Below are 23974 nucleotides of genomic sequence, written 5' to 3'. Positions count from 1 at the left end.
GTTTGTGAACATAATCAAAGGCCTCAAAGAGTGAAGAGGCATAAAATGTTTAATCAGAGCTTTCAATAGAAAAGAAAGTCAGTCACCACCATTTACTTTTGGAAGAGAAGCCATCAGAGACACCCGAGAGTGGAGAGTAATGAAAGGCTCCAGGTTTGCTATAATTGGGATATATTGTCAGAGGGAATTTGGATTCCAGTGTGATGAGAGACATCCAATATTTTCTGATTAGAGAACGTATTTGGCTTTCTATGATCTACCCAGAGTTACAAAGGGAAGGACAAGAATTATAAAAGCTGAAAATTATTGGGAAAAATGTATCTATTTGAGGAGGGATACATAGGCGTTGGGATTTCATCTCAGAGCAGTTGTTACAATGCTGTGGATGAGAGTTCAAATCTCATATATGATGTAGCTGTTATCAAAGGCTTTGGAGCACACATCAGCATCAACATAAGAGTGGAAGAGCAAACAATATTCTGTGTTCAATAAACAAGTACACACACACACACACAGAGAGAGAGAGAGAGAGAGAGAGAGAGAGAGAGAGAGAGAGAGAGAGAGAGAGAGAGAGAGAGAGAGAGAGAGAGAGAGAGAGAGAGAGAGAGAGAGGGAGATGCAGGTGCACACACATGTACACATACACACACAAACACACACACAGAGAGACATGCAGCTGTATACATATTTACACACAGAGAGAGACATGAAGGTGCACATACATGAACACACACATATACACACACACCAATGGGCAGGCACACACACACATGTAAAGAGAGAGACATGCAGGTACACACACATGTATGTACAAACACACACAAACACAAAGTTACTCACTAAGGGCATATAAAACCCCCAAAATGATCTGTACTACCTGTTGTTGTATACTTCTGAGCAGAACAATTTTACTAATTTTACACTGCTTTGGGGTTGCCTTCTTTCCTTTTTGCCTCCCTCCCTCCCCCCTCTCTGTCTGTCTCTCTCTGTCTTTCTCTCTCTCTCATAGGTAAATTTATATTGAGCTGGTTTTTCCCCACATATGAAGCAGGATATTGCATATTAATTCACACTGCCACTTAATTACCAAAACAGTTTTTACATTAGAAAAAGAATTTAAGAATTTATTAACCTACAGTCTCTAAATGTCAATTAAAGATATCAAATTGAAAGTGTTGGTTCTGGGGAAATATGAATAAGCTTTTCTTCTTTATCACATTAGTTAGTCTATATTTTCCTTCATCTAAACTCAGTCCCAGATTTATGAAAATTACTTTTCTTTTCAAATTTAGATATTACCCTTGAAATATCTAAGTTCCCTTGGAATATAAACCTTTTTTTCCATCCTATGCTTCTCCCCATTACATTAAAAGAAAATAGTTCATTTAAGAGACTCATCCACAGAAAATTGTATTCTTAAGAGATTTCCAACCAGTTGGTGTTTTGTGTGTCTGTGCTTTTTTTTTCTATTTACTTATTACCTGTTTTTCTTTTGGAGACAAGGACTCACTATGTAGTCTTTGCTGACCAAGAATGTGCAATATAGAACCAACTGGTCTCCCAGTCCCAGAAATCTGCTTGCCTCTGCTTCTAATGTGCTGCGATCAGAAGTGCTTTTCAACACACTGGGTATCTTTTAGAAAAGAAAAAAAAAGGCCAATTCACAAATATGCTTTGACTTAAAGTATAAAGTAATCATACACACTCCTTAGATAAATTACATGAGACCACTTATAATTGTGTTATGTCTTTTAATTGTATTTAGATTTGTTGAAATGTATTTGAGCAACAAAATAGTAAAATAAGAAAAAGATCTTAAAATAAGGAGGTCTGAGTAAATATAAAATGCTGCTGTGAACTGCTTGTTGCTATATAAGGAGTAGCTGAACAATGTCAGTGATGACTGTCTTCCTTTTTGCCTCTTTTATCAACCCCCCATCTCTCCTCATTATCTTGAGATGTAATCAGCAGTGGATTAGAGTTTCTTCCAGTTTCCACAGTCTTGAAGCCTAGACCTTGAGTTCACCTTAATGCAAGATGTGTTCAAATAGTACACTCTACTTGATTCAGTGAGTGAATAAGAGAGAAGACAGATTTCAGGGTAATGGCAATTGAGAATGAAGCTTGATATTAATAGTGCAGACTTGGAATCTTATTCTGTAAACTGTGGACACTCTCAATGAGTTAAAGAGAATTTCATCTATAGAATGTTTAAATGCTAAATGTAGTATTAGGTTTTGTCAAGATACACTCATAGTTTAAGCATCTATTTAGTTGTAAAAGTGTGCTATTTTCCCATGTTTCCTTTTCACAATGATAATGTTCATCGATTCTGAGTTGAGTTTACATTTCAGAAATGAAATCATGTAGGCAATCAAGGTAGAGATTAGTCTCGCCTTTCTGTAGCCCACCTGGGTATGCTTAAGTAATTCTACAAAGGGGACATTCTATACATTTACCTAGGAAACAAGAATTATCCAAAGATATTGCAGAAGAATGTACTGCAGGAATATTAATGTTATGGAAACATCTTTAAACAAATAAAAGATGTGAATCCAAAATGTAGAACACTGGAAATAAATAATTAATATAATAAAATGATAATATTTTCCCAGAAATCTTTAGGTGACCCAAATCATCCAAAAGTAGGACTAGGGAAAACAGAAGAGAGATAGCAGAAAATTCTATAAAAATCATGTTAAAAAATAATGACAACTTTGAACTATCTCCAAAAAAAGTTTTCCCCTTAAAAGTTAATTTATTTATCCCCAGTTTAATAATATAGTTATTTTTAAAACATGTAATAGACTCTGTAGAATGTGGTTGGATCTGATATTTATGTAGAGTTCACTAGAACTACCTGATTCTGACCTGATACATTAGAATCTTCTCTTTGATAAAGTTTTGTTTTTGACATCTCAGTTGTCCTCTGGGAAATATGTATCTGTCATTTTGCTACAAATAAGATGTCTTTTGTTACATCTCCAGTGTTTGACATATGTCTCCTTCTTTACCCCACTTGACATAATGGCCATGGTTGGAATTCTAGAATATTTTCTCTAATTTATAATCCAAACATATTTCAGACTCTGTTTTTTTTTTTGAATTTGTAAAAATATATTTAATAGTGCTATTTATTTTATTCTGTTTGTTTTGTGGCCTCAGAAAGCACAGTCTACAGATTCCATTTGTTTGTAATAAATATGATATATGATGGAATATCCAGGCCTTTATCTCTACAATTTAAATTTCTATCCCCTCTCAAAGGTATGCATGGAGAAAAACAAACTTAAGAAACACATATAAAAATATATTTTTAGGCTAAAACATCTTCAATATTGATCCTTGAGGAGTTTGATAACCCTAAATAGATATTAGCTAAAGATTTTATATCCTCCCTAAAGGATTTGGTAAACTTCTCATGTTTCTTACAGGGAATGGCCTGATTAAGGAACACTGTGATTGGCTGTCCACCAACTATTTTTGCTAGCTCTTGGTGTGGTGATTTGGATAAAACTGGCCACCAAGGGCCCATGAGTTATGTCACTTTAATGAGCTCAGACATTGTTGGTGTACATGTGACCTTCTCATGGTAAGTATGGAGTTGGTAGAGAAAGTGTATGACTGAGGGTGGGTTTTCAGGTTGATGAAGCTCAATCTAGACCTAGTGGCTCATTGTCTTTTCATGCCACATGAGGATCTAGATGTGGAACTCTCAGCTACCTCTTCAGGACCATGTCTGATGAATACCACAATGCTTTCCACATGATAATAATGAACTAAACTTCTGAACTGTAAGCCAATTAAATGTTTTCCTATACAAGAGTTGCCATGGTCATGGTGCCTGTTTATGGCAATAAAACCATAAACAGCACATTCAAACATTGAGTTCAGGAAGAAGAAAACCAGAGGTTACATTACTTTCTCTGTAAAAATCACACAAGTAAACATTTTGTTCAAGCACAAAAAAAAGGATATTAGGTATACTCACATATAATTAATACTCATATGAAAACTCTTCACACATTTTATTTTAAGATATTCATTATCTAAGGTATGTGTATGTGCTTGACTGTATACAAGTATGCTCAGAGGTGCAAAGGAAGGTTCAGTCAGAAGTAGCAATGGATTCTTGGGAACTAGAACTAGCTGACTGTGAACTTCAATGTGGGGGCAGGGAATTGTACCTAGGTCCCTTGTATGACTAGTAACTTCTTGTAACCACTGAGTCATTGATCTAGTCTCTGTCTTCTAAAGTGTCAAAATTGAAAATTGTGTCCCTCCCTGGGAACTCAAGTCCACCTTGGCCAGAGAATCAAATAGATTAGGTGGAAAGTGTAACCTCTCCTCTGAACCTCAGAATTGAATCTCTTCTTTTATCTCTAGCTCTGTAGGACAACACACTTGCTGATGAATCCCTGCCCTGATGCCCATCTCTAGTTAATCACTCAGATCTGCCCTGCAGCCTTCTTTTCTTTCTATTTACCCATTGATATATCCCAGTCCTCAGCTACTTGGGGCATTCTCTGGGAATCCACAGGCCATTTTGGCCAGGGAAGCAGGTAAGCTAGTTGCAGATATTCACTACTCCCTCTGCAATTCCAAATTAAATCCCCAAGTTTCATCTCCAGCTCTGTAGCAGTCCTGTTTGTGACCTCTTCTCCACATGTGCCCACATGTCCAAGGGACTAAGAAAATCCTGTTACAACACACTACTTTCCTTGTTCCTGTGGATTCCCTCAGCATTCAAACCCATATTCAAGTGTCATGTCCAGAGACCCTAAAAACATATTTTAACTGGAATCTAAAATGGTAACATAAATAAGGATCCCAGAAGACTATCCCACCAGCCAATACAGCAATCATTTCCTGTAATCAGTAAAAGCAACAAATTCAGGGAAGGGACAAAAATAAAAGAACAAACAGACAAAAACACAACAAAACAACAACAACAAAAAACCCTGAAACCAATAAATACCAGTTATCAGAACCTAGAAATACAACCTTTCTAAAACCCAGTTGTGTAAGCACCAGTGTACAGACACAATGCATAACAGCCAGGACACTTTGTCTCTGCTAGAGTCTAGCAGACGTAGCACAGCAGGACCTGAAACTTCCAAAATAGCAGAAGCAGAAGAAAATGACCTTAGCCTTATGCATAGAGGTCCTTAAGGAGGAAATGAAAAGAAAGAAGTTGGAGAGAACACAAGCAGTAGAAGAAAAGAAAAATATGAGTAAAACAATTGAACACCGGAAATCAAAAATAACAATCAATATAAAAAAATTAAAGAACATCACTTTTGAGGAGTAAAACCCTTCTGTCTTCTATCTGCTTCTATTGATCCTCCAGATGTGACCAGATGTTAACCCTAGGTATTTGGGATAGGTAATCAAGTCCCTTGAGAGACACTTATAGCCACATTGAGAAGACCTGCGACATTTGCAGAGAGCCATGGATCCTTCTTGCAAAACTGTTCAGAGGGAGGTATGTCATTCTTCAGAGACTTTAAATGGGGAAGCTATGTCTGATTAGCATAAACTTAGGAAATTGGGAAGCTGTGTCTGATCAATACAGATTAAAAAAAATGGGTCGGGAGATACAGGGACACAGGGCTGGTGAGAAGGCATTCCGAGAAGCAGGAGAGCAGAGAGATCTCTAATGAACACATGGAAAATGTACCCCCCCCTTGGTCAGGGAATGAGGAAAACTGCATCCAGCTGTCTGTTTCTAGCAGGGGGCTATTGGGTGCAGAACAGGAATCCCCCTGCCACCAGGAACAGCAGAGATCCAGGGACACAGACCTGGTGAGAAGGCATTCCAAGTAGCTGGGGAGCAGAGAGATCTCTGCTAAGTGCTTGGAAATTGCGCCCCCCCCATGCTTGGTTCAGGGAACCAGGACCCTGCATCAGACTCTCTGTTATCAGCCAGCAGCCCATGAGTACAGAATTGTCCTCCAGGCCATCTGCCACCAGTAACATTCCAAAATCCAAGGACACAGGCCACGTAAAAGGGAGAGGCAAGAACGAATCACTGACAAAAAGACCATTAATAAACACAGACAGGTACAGGCTGAGCAACTGTGACCGGGAACAGATCTTAGGAACTTCTGTTCCCACCCGGAGACGACTTCAGGACGCAGAGCAGAGCCTGGCCCAACCACCAGCCGGAAAGGCGGCTCATACAGGCTGAGCTACTGTGACCTGGAACAGATCTTAGGAACTTCTGTTCCCACCCGGAGAGGACTTCAGGACGCAGAGCAGAGCCTGGCCCAACCACCAGCCGGAAAGGCGGCTCATACAGGCTGAGCTACTGTGACCTGGAACAGATCTTAGGAACTTCTGTTCCCACCCGGAGAGGACTTCAGGACGCAGAGCAGAGCCTGGCCCAACCACCAGCCGGAAAGGCGGCTCGTACAGGCTGAGCAACTGGTGAGTGGGAGACCTAGGCTGCGGGGGAGCAGAGGGATCTCTGCAGAGTGCACACGGAAAGGGCACCCCCTGCCCTGACCTGCCCTGTCCTCCCCGATCCAGTGACCGGGAACAGATCTTAGAAACTTCTGTTCCCACCCGGAGACGACTTCAGGACACAGAGCAGGGCCTGGCCCAAAGGCCAGCCTGAAAGGTGGCTCGGAGAGGCTGAGCATCTGTGACCAGGAACAGATCTTAGGAACGTCTGTTCCCACCCGGGGGCGACTTCAGGACGCAGAGCAGAGCCTGTCCCAGCTGCCACCCGGAACCTGGGCTGCTGGGGAGTAGAGAGATCTCTGAGGAGTGCACACGGAAAGTGTACCAGGGACACAGACCAGATACAAGGGAAAGGCAAGAACATATCACTGACAACAAAATGGCAAGAGGAAAGAGAAAGAGTATATCCCCAAAAAACCAAGACAATCTAGCAACACCAGAACCCAGCTCTCCAATAGTAGCAAACATAGGAATTCCAAACACTCCAGAGAAAGAAGACACAGACCTGAAAACATGCCTCAAGACGCTGATAGAGTTACTTAAACAAGAAAGGGAGGAAAAGCAAAAATATTCAGAAGCTTTTAAAGAAGAAACAAGAAAAACACTCAAAGAACTCAAAGAACGAGACGAAAACAGAACCAAAGAAATAAAGGAATGGAAGAGGGAAATTAAAACAGAAATTGACACAATAAAGAAAGCGCTAAAAGAGATGACCCTAGAGTCAGAACACCAAAAAAAAGAATCAGGACTCACAGAAGCAAGCATTTCCAACAGATTACAAGAGATCAAGGAGAATATCTCGGGGGCAGAAGACAACATTGCAAACATAGACAAAACAGCCAGAGAAGATGCAAAAAACAAAAAGCTCCTAACCCAAAATGTCCAGGAAATACAAGACACAATGAGAAGACCGAACCTAAGGATAATAGGAATAGAAGAGGGAGAAGAGTATCAACTGAGAGGCACAGTAAATATCTTCAACAAAATCATAGAAGAAAACTTCCCTACCCTCAAGAATGAGATGACCACGAGCATAAAAGAAGCCTTCATAACTCCAAATAGGTTGGACCAGAAAAGAAATACCTCCTGACACATAATAGTAAAAACATCAAGTGCCCAAAGTAAAGAAAGAATACTAAAAGAAGTAAGGGAAAAAGGTCAGGTAACATATAAAGGCAGACCAATCAGACTCACACCCGATTTCTCAACAGAGACTATGAAAGCTAGAAGAGCCTGGACAGACATCATGCACTCCTTAAGACAGCACAAGTGCCAGCCCAAGCTGCTATACCCAGCAAAACTATCAATCACCATCGATGGAGAGACAAAGATATTTCAAGACAAATCAAAATTCACACAATATCTGACCACAAACCCAGCACTACAACGAATTATAGGTGGAAAACCCAATACAAGGAGGGAAAATACAGCCTAGTAAAAACAAGAAAACTCCTAAACAAGAAAACTAAAGAAAAAAACACAGACACAACTCAACCCAAAAAAGCAAAAATGGCAGGAAACAGAAACAATTATTCCTTGATATCTATTAACATAAATGGTCTCAACTCCCCAATAAAGTGACATAGACTATCAGACTGGATACATAAAGAAAATCCAGCCTTTTGCTGCATACAGGAAACTCATCTCAGAGACAGAGACAGACACTATCTCAGAGTAAAAGGGTGGGAAATAAACTTCCAAGCAAACAGCTCCAAGAAGCAAGCTGGAGTGGCTATTCTAATATCGAATAAAGTAAATTTCCAACCAAAAGTTATCAAAAAAGATAAAGAAGGACACTTTTTACTCATTACCGGCGAAATCTGTAAGGAGGAACTCTCAATCCTTAACATATATGCTCCAAATAAAAAATCACCCACATTCATAAAAGAAACTCTACTAAAGCTCAAAAAATACATTTCACCCCACACAATAATAGTGGGAGACTTTAACACCCCACTCTCACCAATGGACAGATCAGGGAAACAGAAACTGAACAAGGACACTGCAAAACTAGCAGAGACTTTGAACCAACTAGAATTAATAGATATATACAGAACATACTATCCTAAATTAAAAGAATACACCTTCTTCTCACCACCCCATGGCACCTTCTCGAAAATTGACCACATAATTGGACACAGAACGAGCCTTCATCGATATAAGAAGATTGAAATACTCCCATGCATCCTCTCAGATCACCATGGTCTACGGCTGGTCTTTAACAAGAACAAAGACAACAAAATGCCCACATACACATGGAAACTAAACAACACTCTGTTAAAGGATAGCAGGGTCAAAGAAGAAATAAAGAAAAAAATTAAGGATTTTCTAGAATTCAACGAAAACGAAAACACAACATACCCAAACCTATGGGATGCAATGAAAGCAGTATTGAGAAGAAAACTCATTGCCCTAAGTGCTTCCAAGAAGAAACTGGAGAGAGCTCACATCAGCAACCTGACAGCACAGCTAAAAGCACTAGAACAAAAGGAAGCAGATATACCCAAAAAGAGTAGACGGCAAGAAATAATCAAAATTAGGGCAGAAATAGACCAAATAGAAACAAAAAAAAACCATTGAAAAAATCAACAAAACAAAGAGTTGGTTCTTTGAGAAAATCAACAAGATTGATAAACCCCTAGCCAGACTAACTAAAGGGCGAAGAGAGAGTATCCAAATTAACAAAATCAGAAAGGAAAGTGGTGACATAACAACTGAAACTAAGGAAATTCAATAAATCATCAGATCCTACTACAAAAACTTATACTCCACAAAATTGGAAAATCTGGAGGAAATGGACGAATTCCTAGACAGATACAAGGTCCCAAAGTTGAACCAGGACCAAGTAAACCATCTAAATAACCCTATAACACCTAAAGAAATAGAAGAAGTCATCAAAAGTCTCCCAACCAAAAAAAGCCCAGGTCCAGACGGGTGAAGTGCAGAATTTTATCAGACATTTATTGGGGATATAAAACCAATATTCGCCAAGCTATTCCAAAAGATAGAATCAGATGGAATATTACCCAACTCAGTTTTTGAGGCTACAATAACCCTCGTACCTAAGCCACATAAAGACCCTACAAGGAAAGAGAACTTCAGACCAATCTCACTTATGAACATTGATGCAAAAATACTCAACAAAATCCTTGCAAACCGAATCCAAGAACACATCAAAACCATCATTCATCATGACCAAGTAGGCTTCATCCCTGGGATGCAGGGATGGTTTAACATAAGGAAATCCATCAATGTAATCCACCATATAAACAAACTTAAAGACCAAAATCACATGGTCATCTCAATAGATGCTGAGAAAGCATTCGACAAAATCCAAAACCCCTTCATGTTAAAAGTCCTGGAAAGAACAGGAATCCAAGGCCCATATTTAAACATAATAAAAGCAATATACAGCAAACCAACAGCCAACATCAAACTTAATGGCGAGAAACTTGAAGCAATCCCACTAAAATCAGGGACTCGACAAGGCTGCCCACTCTCTCCCTACCTATTCAACATAGTACTGGAAGTTCTGGCTGGAGCAATTAGACAGCAAAAGGAGATCAAGGAGATACAAATCGGAAAGAAAGAGATAAAAACATCACTCTTTGCCGATGACATGATAGTATACTTGAGTGACCCCAAAAATTCCACCAGAGAACTCCTACAGCTGATAAACAAGTTCAGCAAAGTGGCCGGATACAAAATTAACTCAAACAAATCAGTAGCCTTCCTATACTCAAAGGACAAACATGTGGAGAAAGAAATTAGGGAAAAGGTACCCTTCACAATAGTTACAAAAACTATAAAATACCTTGGTGTGACTCTAACTAAGGAAGTAAAGGACCTGTATGACAAGAACTTCAAACCTCTAAAGAAAGAAATTGAGGAGGATCTCAGAAAATGGAAAGATCTCCCATGCTCATGGATTGGAAAGATCAACATCTTAAAAATGGCCATCCTACCAAAAGCAATCTACAGATTCAATGCAATCCCCATCAAAATTCCAACCCAGTTCTTCATGGAATTAGAAAGATCAATGTGCAATTTCATATGGAATAACAAAAGACCTAGAATAGCGAAATCCATCCTCAACAACAAAAAAACATCTGCGGGAATCACTATCCCTGACCTCAAGCTATATTACAAGGCAATTGTGCTGAAAACTGCATGAAACTGGTACAGAAATAGGCAAGTGGATCAATGGAATAGAATAGAAGATCCAGAAATGAGCCCTCATGTATATGGTCACCTGATTTTTGACAAAGGAGCAGTAAACATTCAATGGAAAAAGGACAGCCTATTCAACAAATGGTGCTGGTCCAACTGGCACTCAACATGCAAAAGAATGAAAATAGACCCGTCCTTATCTCCTTGTACAAAGCTCAAGTGTAAGTGGATTAAAGATCTCCACATTAAACCAGATACACTGGAACCATTAGATGAGAAAGTAGGGAAAACCTTAGAACACATAGGCACAGGAGAAAATTTCCTGAACAAAACACCAATGGCTCAAGCTCTAAGGTCAAAGATTAACAAATGGGACTTAATGAGATTGCAAAGTTTCTGTAAGGCTAAAGACATCGTCAAGAAAACAAAACGGCAACCAACAGAATGGGAAAAGATCTTTACCAACACCACATCAGATAGAGGCCTAATATCCAAGGTGTACAAGGAACTCAAAAAGCTAGACACCAGAGAATCAAATAACCCTATTAAAAAATGGGGTACAGAGCTAAACAAATCATTTTCTGTTGAGGAACACCGAATGGCCGAAAAACATCTGAGGAAGTGCTCGACATCCTTAGCCATCAGGGAAATGCAAATCAAAACAACCCTAAGATTCCACCTCACACCAGTCAGATTGGCCAAGATCCAAAACTCTGATGACAGCAGATGCTGGCGAGGCTGCGGAGAAATAGGAACACTTCTTCACTGTTGGTGGGGTTGCAAGCTAATACAACCACTCTGGAAATCTGTCTGGCGATACCTCAGAAAATTGGATATAGTACTACCTGAAGACCCAGCTATTCCATTTCTGGGCATATACCCCAGAGACACTTTAATACACAACAAAGATATATGCACCACAATGTTCATAGCGGCTCTATTTATAATAGCCAGAAGCTGGAAGGAACCCAGATGTCCTTCAGAAGACGAATGGATACAAAAATTGTGGTACATATACACAATGGAATACTACTCAGCCACCAGAAACAATGACTTAACCAAATTCTTAAGAAAATGGCTGCATCTAGAGAAGATCATCCTGAGTGAGATAACCCAGTCACAAAAGAACAGACATAATATGCAGTCACTGATAGTGGGATGCTAACCCCAGAGGCTTGCACTCCCCCAGAAACAACTCACAGACTGTATGAAGTCCAAGAAATAAAGAAAACAAAAACTATACATATATTCACAAAACAAGAAGACTTTGACTATTTCCATGTTCCGTTTTGTTTTGCATGTACTTTACGCTTATTGCAACTAGTAGGTTTTCAAAGCATACTGTCAAGCCCTTGAAAAAAATCAAGTACTGACTAAAAAACATATTCACATGGTTTTATGTAAAATTTATTTTAATGTCTGAAAAAACAGTACTGACAAAAATGTATAATTTTAAGCAAAAAATGTTTAAAATCTTTAAAAAAATAATAAGCTGTTAGTCTTTTGTGTAGATGGAAATATCTCAAGAAACACTTCTTGTTATGATTAATAATTTGAGTCTTATTTGTAACAGATAAGAGACCAATGTATTTTCCATGTATTTTCATGTTAAAAAAAAATAAACCTTGTTTTGAAGACAAAAAAAAATAAAATAAAATAAACACAGACAAAAAGATGGCAAGAGGAAAGTGAGAGAACATACCCCAAGGAAACAAGACAACCCGGCAACACCAGAACCCAGCTCTCCCATCATAGCCAACAGCAGAATGCCAAACACTACAGAAAAAGAAGACTCAGACCGGAAATCATAACTCAAGATGATGATAGAGATCCTTAAACTAGAACGGGAGGAAAAGCATAAAGAATTAGAAGCTTGTAAACAGGAAACAACAAAAACACTCAAAGAGCTAAAAGAACTAGAAGAAAACAGAACCAAAGAGATGAAGGAATGGAAGAAAAAATTTAAAATGGAAATGGACACAATAAAGAAAACACTAAAAGAGACAGCTCTAGAGGTAGAAAACCTAAAAAAGAAATCAGGAGTCACAGATGCAAGCATTTCCAACAGACTACATGAGATGGAAGAGAGAATCTCAGGGGCTGAAGAGAACATTGAGAACACAGACAAAATAATCAGAGAAGGAGCAAAAACCAAAAAGCTCCTAACCCAAAATGTCCAAGAGATCCAGGAAACTATGAGAAGACCAAACCTAAGGATAATAGGAACATAAGAAGGCGAGGAATATCAACTAGGAGGCACAGTAAATATCTTCAACAAAATCCTGGAAGAAGACTTCCTTACCCTTAAGAATGAGATGACCATGAGAATAAAAGAAGCCTATAGAACTCAAAATAGGTTGGAACAGACAAGAAATTCCTCCTGACACATAATAGTTAAAACATCAAGTGCCAAGGTAAAGAAAGAATACTAAAAGCAGAAAGGAAAAAAGGTCATGTAACATGTAAAGGCAGACCAATCAGAATCACACCCGATTTCTCAACAGAGACTATAAAAGCTAGAAGAGCCTGGACAGACAACATGCAGACATTAAGAGATCACAAGTTTCAGCCCAAGTTGTAATACTCAGCAAAACTCTCAATCACCATAGATGGAAAGAATAAGATTTTCCAAGAAAAAACTAAATATATGCAATATCTGACCCAAAACCACTACTACAACGAATTATAGGTGGAAAACCCAATAAATGAGGGGAACTAAATCATAGTAAAAACAAGAAAACTCCTATGCAAGAAAATCAAAAGAAGAAAGATAGACAGGCACAATTCTACCACCAAAAGCAAAAATAGCAGCAAAGAGCAACCACTGTTCCTTAAATTTGTCAACATAAATTGACTCAATTCCTCAATATAAAGACATAGGCTATTGGACTGGATACATAAACAAAACCCAGCAATTTGCTGCATACAGGAAACTCATCACATAGACAAAGACAGACAATATCTCAGAGTAAAAGGTTGGGGGAAAAAAAAACACTTCCATGCAAATGGCCACAGAAGCAAGCTAGAGTGGCCATTTTAATATCAAATAAAGTAGATTTTTAACCAAAAATATAAAAAAGATAAGGAATGACACTTTTTACTCATTACAGGGAAAATATGTCAGGAGGAATTATCAATCCTTAACATATATGCTCCAAATACAAAAGCACCCATATTCATAAAAGAAACCCTACTAAAGGTCAAAAAAATACATTGTACCCCACACAATAATATTGGCAGACCTCAATACCCCACTCTCACCAATGGACAGGTCATGGAAACAGAAACTGAACAAGTACTCAGTAAAACTAGCAGAGGTTATGTACCAATTGGAATTATTAGATATCTATAGAAAATACCATCCTAAAACAAAAGAATATACCTTCTTCTCAGCACCTGAAGGCACCTTCTCGAAAATTAACCATATAACTGGTCACAAAACGAGCCTCAATAGATATAAGAAGATGGAAATACTCCCATGCAGTTTTTCTGATCATCATGGTCTAAGGCTGGACTTTAATAGTAACAAAGACAAAAAAAAAAAAAAAAAAAAAAAAAAAGCCCATATGCCCATGGAAACTAAACAATGCTCTATTAAATAATAGCAGGGTCAAAGAAGAAATAAAGAAAGAAATTAAGATTTTCTAGAATTTAATGAAAAGAAAAACACAATATAGCCAAACCTATGGGATGCAATGAAAGCAGTACTGAGAGGAAAACACATAACTCTGAGTGCTTACAAAAAGAAACTGGAGAGAGCAGACACTACAAACTTGACACCACAGTTGAAAGCTCTAGAACAAACAGAAGCAGAGACACCCAAGAGGAGTAGAAGGTAAGAAGTAATAAACTTAGGGCAGAAATAGACCAAATAGAAACAAACAGAACCATACAAAGAATCAACAAAACCAAGAGCTGGTTCTTTGTGAAAATTAAGATTGATAAACATTTAGCCAGACTAGCTAGAGGACAAAGAGAGAGTACCCAAATTAACAAATTCAGAAATGAAAGTAGAGACATAATAACTGAAACTGAAGAAAATCAAGAAATCATCAGATCCTACTGCAAAAGCCTTTACTCAACAAAGCTGGAAAATCTCAAAGAAATGGATGAATTCCTAGACAGACACCAGAAACTAAAGTTAAACCAGGACCAGGTAAACCATCTAAGTAATCCCATAACACCAAAAGAAATAGAAGCATTCATCAAAAGCCTCCCAACCAAAAATAAGCCCAGGTCCAGATGGGTTCAGTGCAGAATTTTATCAGATATTTATTGACTACCTAATACCAATGCTCTCCAAATTATTCCACAAAATATAATCAGATGGAAAACTACCTAACTCATATTTTGAGGCTACAATTACCCTGGTTCCTAAACCATAGGAAGACACTACAAAAATAGAGAATTTCAGAACAATCTCACTTATCAACATTGATGCAAAAATATTTTTAAAAATTCTTGCAATCCAAATCCAAGGACACATGAAAACGATCATTCACCATGATCAAGAAGGCTTCATCCTTGGGATACAGGAATGGTTTAATATATTGAAATCCATCAATGTAATCCACCATATAAGCAAACTCAAAGAACAAAATCACATGGTCATCTCACTAGATGCTGAGAAAGCATTTGACAAAATTCAACACCCCTTTATGTTAAAAGTCCTGGAAAGAACAGGAATCCAAGTCCCATAACTACTCATAATAAAAGAAATATACAGCAAACCAACAGCCGATATCAAACTTAACTGTAGGAAATTTGAAGCAATCCCACTAAGTCAGGGAATAGACAAGGCTGGCCACTCTCCCCCAACCTACTCAACATAGAACTGGAAGTGCTGGCTGGAGTAGTTAGACAGAAAAAGGAAATTAAAGGGAAACAAATTGGAAAGGAAGAAGTAAAAACATCACTATTTGCAGATGACATGGAAGTATATTTAAGTGACCCCCAATATACCACCAGAGAACTCCTACAGCTGATAAACAAGTTCAGCAAAGTGTATAAAATTAACTCAAACAAATCAGTAGCCTTCCTCTATTTAAAGAACAATTATGTGGAGAAAGAAATTATGAAAAAGATACCCTCCACAATTGTCAGGATCAATATGAAGTACCATGGTTGACTCTAACTAATCAGGTGAAGGACCTGTATGATAAGAACTTCAAACCTCTAAAGAAGGAAATGGAGGAATATCTTAGAAAATGGAAAGATCTCCCATGTTCATGGATTGGTAGGATCAACATTGTAAAAACTGCCATCATACCAAAAGCAATCTACACATTCAATTGCAATTCCCATCAAAATACCAACCCGGTTCTTCAATGAATTGGAAAGAGCAATGTGCAATTTCATCTGGAATAACAAAAACCTAGAATACCAAAATCCATCCTCAACAACCAGAAAATATCTGTGGGATTCTCTATCCCTGACCTCAAGCTATATTACAAGGCAATTGTGTTAAAAACTTCATGGTAATGGTACAGAGATAGGCACATAGATTGATGGAATAGAATAGAAGAAACAGAAATGAGCCCTCACATATATTAACCCCTGATTTTTGACAAAGAAGCTGTAAACATTCAATGGAAAAAGTACAGCCTATTCAACAACTGGCACTCAGCATGCAGAAGAATGAAAATAGACACTTTCTTCTATCCTTGAACGAAGCTCAAGTGCAAGTTTGTCAAAGATCTCCAAATTAAACCAGGCACACTGTATCTATTAAATGAGAAATGAGGGAAATCCTTAGAATACATGGGCACAGAAGAAAACTTTCTGAACAGAACAGCAATGGCTTCTGCCCTAAGGTCAAAGATTGACAAATGGGACTTAATGAGATTGCAAATTTCTGTAAGGCTAAAGACACTGTCAAGAAAACAAAATGGCTACCAACAGAGTGGGAAAAGATCTTTACCAACCCCACATCTGATAGAGGCCTAATATCTAAGGTATACAAAGAACTCAAAAAGCCAGATGCCAGAGAACCAAACAACCCTAATAAAAATGGGGTACAAAACTAAACAAAAGATTCTCATTGGAGTAATATCGAATGGCTGAGGAGCATCTAAGGAAGTGCTCAACATCACTAACCATCAGGGAAATGCAAATCAAAACAACCCTGAGATTCCACCTCACACCAGTCAGATTGGCCAAAATCAAAAATTCAGATGACAGCAGATGCTGGCAAGGATGTGGAGAAAGAGGAACACTTCTCCACTGTTGGTGGGGTTGTAACCTGGTACAACCACTTTGGAAAACAGTCTGGCAATTCCTCAGAAAATGGAACATAATACTACCAGAATACCCAGTTATTCCACATCTGGGCATATATCTCAGAGAATTCCTAACATACAACAAGGACACATGCCCCACAATGTTCATAGCAGCTCTATTTATAATAACCAGAACTGGAAAGAACCTAGATGTCCTTCAGTAGATGAATGAATACCAAAATTGTGGTACATTTACACAATGAAGTACTTCTCAGCTATCAGAAACAATCACTTAACGAAATCCTTAAGAAAATGGATGCATCTAGAGAATATCATCCTGAGCTAGATAACCCAGGCACAAAAGGACAAATATAATATGCAGTCACTGATAATTGGATCCTGACCCCAGAAAGCTCTGAACACTCCAGAACAACTCTCAGATTATATGATGTTCAGGAAAAGAAAAAATAAATAAATAAAACAAAAATCAGTTATGCTTAATCCTTACACACCAAGAAAACTTTGACTAATTCCAGGTTAAGTCCTGTTTTACATGCACTTTATGCTCATTGTAACTAGTAAATTCTTAATGCACATTATCAAACCCTGAAAAAAAACAACAAGCATTGACAAAAATGTATTTGTATACTTTTATGCAAAACTGCTTAAAATTTGTACATTTATCTTTGTTTTTTAATATAAAATTGTTAAAAATATGGGTCTCAGAAAGATGGTATGAGGAATTGTTGGGTACATATCAAGAAAGTAGCTGGGTTAAATGAACACTTCTCTGTCTTCAATTTAAAAAATATTATGACAGAGGGGTGATATTTGATGACTGAACTTCTCACACAGATATTTAATCTGTATCTCACTTTGTGTATCTTTTTAGCTTCATTTCTTGCCATCTGGGCATGTGTTTATGTCACAGGATGTGCCAGGGTAGACATTTATTTTAGACTTTCCTAAATTTTGCTTTCTAGTCCAAAATAAGTTTGGGAAGTGATTGAAGAGGAAGGGCATTATCTGGAAGGGAAACTATTGGGAGTTCTTTTATAGTAAGGGGGCTTTCATCATACCAATGTTACTATTTCCAACAATTAATAAATAAGAAAGAAATCACCAGTGATATCTTTGTTCATGTTGAATAGGATTGTGCTTATATAAATAAAGCTAAAGTTGTCAGTCCCACTTACTAGAAAGGCAACAGGTGGTCAATGTGTTCACTTTCACTGACACCACGCAGGTGCTCTCAGGTTCCAGAAGCAAGCTAGTGTAGGTTGCTAGCAGATACCATGGTCAATGTAAATAATAAACCTAAAAATTAATTAATTAATTAATTAATTAATTAAATAATTAATTGACTAATTAATTGATTAACAAACAAATAAATATGTTGACACAGAACATACAGAAAATCTGAACAACTATGGAAAGACCAAATCTAAGACTATTAGGAATAGAGGAAAGAAAAAATACAAAGATCAATGGCGCAAAAAAAACATTTCCAACAGAATATTAGAAGAAAAATTGTCTAACTTGAGGAACTGCCCATAAAGACTCAAGAAGCATAGAGAACATCGAGTGGATTAGACCAGGAAAGACTGTCTCCTCAACACATAATCATGACAACACTAAATGTATTTAACCAAGAATATTAACAGCTTCAAGAAAAAGGACCAAGTAAAATATGAAAGTAGACCAATTTGAATAACACCTAATTCCTCAAGGGACAGTCTAAAAGCCGGGGGCGGGGGGGGCGGAACACGACTAAATCTACGAACTTTAAGAAATCGCAGATTCGATTCCATGGTCTCCCCCCTACCGAGCCCACATCACATGGGCGATGCAGGCAACCTTCTGCCATGGTGTTTGGTGATTGCAGACCAGGCCTGTGGAGCAGGAGGAGCAGCCGAGGGGTGCTGCTGATCTTGACTGTCTCGTGTTTTAAAACCTGGTTGGAAATTGTGTTTGACGCATCCCCAGACCGTCCGGCAAACTCAACACCAGCAACTTCTCTGTGACTGGGTCTAAATAAAGGTACGTTCAAGACTGACTTCACTGCATCTACTCCACCAGGTCTTCCTGACCATACTACATCACTGTAAAGTGCCGTTGGCGAGACTGATTACACCAGCAGCAGCCTCACTGTATCCATCAGCGCATCTATTTCTCCAAGAATAATTTACCAACAGAGCGGAGCCTCTGGGATTCTGCCCCTATATGATACTCGACAAGTAAAAGCGACCGGCTTAAATTGGAGGCCTAGCTTTCCTTCGAAGGAACTATTCTGTGATCTGTGCTGCTAGTGTTCTAGCCTGGACTGGTCCCTGAGAACAGAGACTGAGTTGCAATTGAGTGAAGAATAAACTACAAGATCTTGGAAAAGGGCACCAAGGTGCAAGCCAGGTTCAGCAACACTCCAGTGCTGTTGCGAAAGGAAACTGAAACTGGACTGATTGTTGCTTACTGCTTTTCCTCTCTCAGTCGTTGTTGCTTTTTGTTGTTACATTATTTTGAGTTGTCTTTGTAAGCCCAGGTGCTCTCCCATAATTCACACTGCCCTGATTGGGGGCAGCCGTGATTCCCTAGTTTAGAACTAGGGTACTGCTTGTACTGAACTGAACTTGTTGAAAATGAATGTTACATGTGTTCTTAGACCGTATTAACAGGGCTGATGGTGGCCCTGAATGTTACCCTGACAATCCTGCTAATACCTTTGTTCTGCCTTGGTCTTTCCCACTTGAGTGGGCACCTCAGAGTTTCACCCGGTGGGCCTTTGAGAAAGCTTGTCATCTGTTTTTCTGGGTACACTTTTTGTTAGAATAAAGACACATGACTCCAGGGTAGCTGGTTTTAATCCTGTGTTACAGGTAATCTAGAGCAGAACAGACAAAACCTTGAACAAGAAACTTGGCCAAAACAAATGACTTCTGTAATGGACTCATGGAGACTCTCAGGGGCTTCGTGTTCATAGCCTAGGGGAGAAGAATTAACTTGCTTCTCTTTCCTTCATTTTTTTAAGGTGCTGAAGAATTGATCTACGTGCCTGGTGCATGCTAGGCAAGTGCTCTTCCACCAACTTAAGACCAAGTCTCTCCCTTTCTAAGGCTGACTCAGACTGCTGTTACCATTCTGTCAACTGCTTAAATTATTGAGTTTGCTTTTGTGGTCTATGCATATTTTAGCATAAATTTAGTTGAAATTGCAACCAGAGTATTTAACAATAACCACTGTATGCCCCATTACCTCTTTTTCTACTGGTACCTGTTATAAACACATATTCTTGTACCTGGATTCTAGATTATTCTAATAAATTTTAATACCTTACAATTTTCTCCTCTTATATGTTGATGACCAATGAGAGATGTGTGTATGTACATGTAAATTTTCTTCATATATAATTCTGTGGCTGTTTTATCCTTAGGGTAAATATCACAGTATTGATGACTAGTCCTGTCACATGCTATTTATCAATACCTACATAGATTACAAAAAAAATGTGTTAATGCTGCCAGTTTAGAATTACTTGTCTCTCTATAATCAAAGACTGTCTTGTCTTGTGGTAACTGAACTCAATGGCTTCCCATGGAAATGGAATTTATAACAGATGATAAAGCTTGACTCTATATAACCTAGATACTCTGTCTTAGACATAAAAATGTGTTGCTGAACTGTAGCCATATTCTAGGATTCTGTTCATGGAAAGGGATTTGAAGTTAAACAACTTAGAAAAAGCTCCTAGAAGCCACTGAACAGTTTTTTTTTTTTTTTTTTTTTTTTTTTTTTTTTTTTTTTTTTTTTTTAATTTTAGTTTAAGATTCTAGGTGATCCAGTGCCTGTGAAGAAACAGAAATATCAAGGACCCGGGTTCCTCTCGTTCCTCTCTAGGGTCTTTATGGTCTCTGTTCCCATGATAGCTTTTAAATGAGTTCACTATGGTTTATTGTGCCAGATACTTCCATCACAACCAGAGACAGGAGAAACCTGGCTTGCTTTCTAACAAATCTTAATTTGGAAATAAAAACTTTTTGAAAAGACCAAAAAAAAAAAAAAAAAAAAAAAGAAAAAAGAAAGCAAGAAAGAAAGAAAAAAAAAGAAAGAAAGGAAAAAAACAAAAAAGAGATCACAGATTCCAAAAATATCACCCAGAAAAATAATTACAATAAGAAACAAAAACATAAATTCAATGACAAAACCAAATTTAAACAATATGTATCTGCAAACCGAGCCATAAAAAAATTCTAGAAGAAAAACTCCAACCTAAAAATTTTATCTACACTCAAAAAATCAAAAGAAATAAATATTCCAGATTAGAATATCAACAGAGAGGTAGCACACATACAAACAAACCCAGAGAAAGGTAAGAAGCATCAAAAAAAAGAAAAAGTGTCCATTGTTATATTTCAATAGCAATGGTCTCAGATCACAAATTAAAATTAAAAATAAAAACTCAGACTATGGATGAATAAACAGGATTCATCCTTCTGCTATATCTAAGAAAGATAACTTAGCATCAAGGATAGCCATCATCTCAGGTTAAAAGGATGTAAAAAGATATTCTGTACAAATTGACCTAAGACAAAAGGTAATATAGACATAGTAACATCAGGCAAATAGGCTTCAAATGAAAACTAGTCAGAAAAAGTAAGAACAAAACAAAAGGAAAAAGAAAAATTAACAAAAAACTCACCAAAGAAAAATTTCAAGAGGACATTGGAATTCTTAACATACAGGGTCCTAACACACTGGCACACACGTTTGTAAAAGAAACACTTTAGTAGCCTAAATTGCATATTGAAACTCACATATTAACAGTGGGAGAACTTTAATACCCCATTGTCACCAAAAGATAAGCCATCTGAGCAAAAACTAAACCAAGAAATGAAGAAGCTGATATTATAAACCAAACAGGCCCAATAAGTAGCTAGAACATTTCACTCGAACACACAAGAAATATAGCCTCATCTAAGTTCCTCTTGCAACTTCTTCCAAAACTGACTAAATATTCAGACAGAGAGAAATTCTCTCAATAAATAAAAATAAATTGAAATAATGCCCAGCAACCTACTAAAAAAATTAAACTAGACATGAACAATGCCAGAAACAACACAAAGATTAAAAACTCATGGAAAATAGCAAGCCAATATCAAAAGGAAGAAAGTAGAGAAGGGAGGAAGGAAGGGAGGGAGGAATGAAAGAAGAAAGAAAGAAGGAAAGGAAGGAAGGAAGGAAGGAAGGAAAGAAAAAATGGGTCAAAATTTAAACATATTTTAAGAATATTCTAAAATTTAAAGAAAATAAACACACATCATACACAATTTTGTGAACCACAATGAAGGCAACTCTAAGAGGCAAGTTAATAACAAAATGTACCTACCTAAAAAGATTGATCTCCAACTATTGACTTGAGAGTACATATGAAAACTCTGGAATAAAAAGAATAATTCATACCCCAAAACAGTAGGGATCAGGAAATAATTAAACTTAAGGCTTAAATCTCTAAGCCAAAAAACAACAATGAACACTACAAATTATTTTTTAAAAAAATGTTCTTTGACAAAAATAGTATAAGATTGAGGAAGTTTCAACAACATTAAATAAAAAGCAGATAGAATTTCTAAATTAACATTAGAATGAAAAGAAAAAACATAACAGACACCAAGGAAATCCAAGAAATAAAATGAAATATTTTTAAAATTTGTGCTTCATAAAATAAAAAACCATGAAAGAAATGGAACTTTTTTTGATATATACTACTATTCAAAATTAAATCAAGAAAAAAATGTAGTTTGAACAAAAAAATAATCCCTATGTAATAATGGTGTGAATAAAAGTCTCATGAACAAATTGCCAAGACTAGGAAGTTTTAGTAAATGACTCTTCCAAACTTTCAAAGAGTTAGAGTCAGTACTCCTTAAATTATGCCACCAAATAGAAATCAAAGGAGCATTATCTAATTTATTTTATGAGGCCACGGTTGTCTAATACTCCAAAACCATAAAAACCCAACTAATAAAGAGAATTAAAGAACTATTTCTTTTATAGTCTACACATGCAAATATACACAATAAAATACATACAAACTGAATCCAAGAATACAGCACAAAGATAATCCACCATGGTCAAGTAGGCTTCATCTCAGAGATGGAGGAGTGATTCAGTATATGAAAATCAATAATTTTTGTCCACAATGTAAAAACAACAACTACTGCTACAACAACAAAATCAACTTAAAGAAAAAAACCATATGATCATCTCATTAAATGAATAAAAGGTCTTTAAGAAAATCCAACACAACATAATAGAAGTCATGGAGACTTTGTAGACACAATAGACATAAGTCAACATAATAAAGGCAGTTTATTGAAAGCTGCTAAGCAACATTAACTTAGACAAAGAAAAATGTAAATAATTTCATTAAATCAAGAACAAAACATAGTTGTTCACTATTTTCATACCTATTCAATAAAGTGTTTGCATTTTTCTAGAATAAAAAGACAACTGTAAGAGATCAAAGAGTACAAATTGAAACAGAAGAAGTTAAAGTACCCTTACTTACAGATGATGTTTATATATATATATATCCCCCGTATCCCCTACCCCTGCTTTTACAAAAATGTTCCCCTTCCCATCCACCCACTCCCACTTCAACACCCTAACTTTCCCCTACACTAGGGACATGATCCTTCACAGGCCTAAGGACTTTGCCTTTTATTAATTCCAGACAATGCCATTCTCTGCTACATGTGCAGCTGGAGCCATATATACTCTTTGATTGGTGGCTTAGTCCCCTGGAGCTTAAGTTTTAATGATCTTGCTGAATACAAAATTAATGCACAAATGTTCGAAGCCTTCCACATACAAGGATCAACTGAATCAGGGAAATGACACTTTTAACAATAGTTTCAAATATTAAAAAATATCTTGGGGGTAATTCTAATCAAGGAAAGTGAAGGCCTTGTATGATGATCACTTTAAGACACTGCCAAAAAATAATTGATAAGATATCAGAAGATGAAAATTTCTTCCAATGTGCATATATTGATAGGATTAATATAGTAAGAATGGCTAGTTTACAAAATCATCTACAGATAAATGATGTCCACATCAAAGCTTCA

The 23974-nt window shown here is 37.2% G+C and overlaps 1 pseudogene across 1 annotated transcript in view; it reads left to right on the top strand.

Moving 5' to 3' along the window:
- The window catches only part of LOC308421104 (torsin-1A-interacting protein 2-like), a 32113-nt pseudogene extending 12330 nt beyond the window's left edge, over positions 1 to 19783 (top strand). Inside the window, exon 2 of the transcript in view lies at positions 19388 to 19783. The product of the transcript in view is annotated as a torsin-1A-interacting protein 2-like (transcript). The remainder of the gene's footprint in view (positions 1 to 19387) is intronic.
- Positions 19784 to 23974: the final 4191 nt, after the last annotated feature.

The sequence above is a fragment of the Micromys minutus genome, assembly GCF_963924665.1.
Source record: "Micromys minutus genome assembly, chromosome: 5".
Taxonomy (NCBI): Eukaryota; Metazoa; Chordata; class Mammalia; order Rodentia; family Muridae; genus Micromys; species Micromys minutus.
This window is presented reverse-complemented; position numbering and strand designations above follow the sequence as displayed.